Genomic DNA, 2,500 nt, shown 5'->3' with positions numbered 1-2,500 from the left:
TGGTGGCAGAAGATGATATTTGTTTGTTTGGTCAGTATTTCATGCGCAGAGCTACAATGTATTAACTATTGAATTAGTTAGCATAGGGAATTTTGTAAATTACACAGAAAGAAGTTTAAATGTATTTTGGCAAAAATAGTTGTTCACTGAAAACAGTTAGAGGGCATTGAATAAGTGAGCAATAGTAATTACAGAGAAACAAAGTAAGAGCTATGGTAATGATATAATTTAAAACCAGGACGTGTGAATAACTATATGATAAGAAATTAAAGAATATACTTCACCTCTGAAGCAGGCTACAAAACAGACGATGGGAACTTTACTGATGATGAAACAGTAGAGTAATATTTTATTTTAAAAAGTTATAGCAATGAACTGAATAAAAGGTAATATATATATATATGTTTATATTACTTTATATTACATTCACCATTTCTGCCATATCAATGCCATAGAAAATTCTCTATACTATGTAGATTTGACCTTTTGAAAGGCAGAGAAAATGTTTGGACAATGCATTTGGAATGCAAACCAACATATGGTCATACTCTTAAAACAGGTATTAGTAAACCTCTGTTCTAGTTTTAATACCGTTATTTTTTATTATAATTATTATTTTTTGCAATACCTTTGTCATTGAATTCATAAGAATTATCATTTCCATATATATACCATATTTATGTTGACTTGCTACACACTTTTTATTTTATTTTAATTGGTACCCACAGGATTTAAACATGCTAAGCATAGCAAAAATATGATAATGGTAGAAAATTAAGATTGGTAACAATGATGATAATAAGCAAGAAAATAAAAAATCTGTGGACAGCAAAGGTTCTACTCTGGCATGTGCAAAGTTCAAGGCCACCTACTGTCATTATACTTCTCAGATGAGTGCATTTGAGACAGATGGGCTAGCTACTGAGAAAATGAGGGCTGGATATGTTGAGAACTTGACAATGAAAGAGGACAGATGATTGAGCTATGTTGCCCTTGCAGATTAATTGAAAACTGTAAAAAAGACTGTAATAAGGACAGAAATGAGCAGAAATTAAAACGTAAGTAGAGCAATTATTTGGCAATTACAAGACTACAACAATGAATTGTATATAAAGATCTAATGGTACAAAACACAGTGTAAGCATGAGAAATATAGGGGGTATATCCAGGATCCAATAGGAGGCATTACATGCCATTGTTGACAGAGAAGCTTCAATTATCCATACGCAATACAACCCAAGTCAGTGTGCACCCATCGGCAAAGCACCTTACTGCATGCATCAGTTTAGTTTGTTTTATTGAAATCATAAATGAGGAGTGCTGGAAAATTTAACCATTGAGACTGGGCACATGCACAGTCCACTATGATTGTGTTATAGTATGTTTTTTTCTTTCTTTCTTTCTTTCTTTCTTTCTTTCTTTCTTTCTTTCTTTCTTTCTTTCTACAGAAAGGTTTAGTTACCAAGAGGTCAGTTATCAGTCATACCTGACTTCACCTGTAGACTCCAGTGCCTTGAATTTTGGGGAGGAGAAAGTTTTTTTTTCCTGTTATTATTGCTATTTTTGTTATTAATATTGTTACTGTTATTATTATTATTATCATTATCATTACTGTTATCAATGTTGTTATTATCATTGCCATTATCATTATCATTATCATTATCATTATCATTATATACATTGTCATTGTTATTGTCATCGTGTTCATTATTGTTAACATTTTAATTGTCATTGTTATAAGGCCCATAGCAAATAATAGTAATAAGAATAAATATTTGTATTTCTGAAAATTCAATCAATGATGATAAGGTGAAATCTTGATATAAAAAATAAATGATAATAAGAGTAAAAACAATAATGATGACAAAAGAAAATCATAGTAGACAGTGCATGCATATATGCACTCCAAGCATCAATGGGTAAAAGAAAAGAAAAGTTCTGACTGGTTGGCAGTCACGTGCTCTCACTTGAAAACTTGGAGGAGATAAGGAAGGATTTCCACTTCGGGAAGGGGAGCCCATGCACCTTCTAGGGAGATAGATACAGAATTGCAATGTGCTTGCATTCCTAATGGGAATCCTGAAATTAAACTGCTGTGAATGATGATGAATTTTATTTTTTATGAACAGTGGTGAATGTATATATTCATCACTGTTTACAGATCTTCAGATTTTATGGAAAATCTTTCTAATTTGGTCATGATGGTAAAAGCGTCCCAAGTGCACTTGTACTTGTTGGTTGCAAAATCATATCAGTGCCTTGTAAGGTATTCTGCAATTGCAAAATTATTGCAACATGGTTCAGAATTGAGCTATTAAATGTTTTGCTATTGAGAAATTGATCTGTGCCACTGCATTTTTTATTATGCTTCATGGTTTCGTATACCATCCTTTAATAATGCTGTGCTCTTTCATTGCCTCAGCAGCAATCACTGTGCCAAGACTGAATACAGAGGAATTTCACACAAATTATTTATTAACTGCATAAACACAGTTCAGAT

At 32.1% G+C, this 2,500-nt stretch overlaps 1 protein-coding gene across 2 annotated transcripts in view; it reads left to right on the top strand.

Annotated features, from left to right (window-relative positions):
- Nucleotides 1-2,500, top strand: part of LOC122253702 (obg-like ATPase 1) — a 57,264-nt gene that overhangs the window by 6,614 nt on the left and 48,150 nt on the right. The window lies entirely within an intron of this gene.

The sequence above is a fragment of the Penaeus japonicus genome, unplaced genomic scaffold (genome assembly GCF_977035675.1).
Source record: "Penaeus japonicus unplaced genomic scaffold, GWHDUDI00000001_assembly GWHDUDI00000016, whole genome shotgun sequence".
NCBI classification, from domain to species: domain Eukaryota; kingdom Metazoa; phylum Arthropoda; class Malacostraca; order Decapoda; family Penaeidae; genus Penaeus; species Penaeus japonicus.
This window is presented reverse-complemented; position numbering and strand designations above follow the sequence as displayed.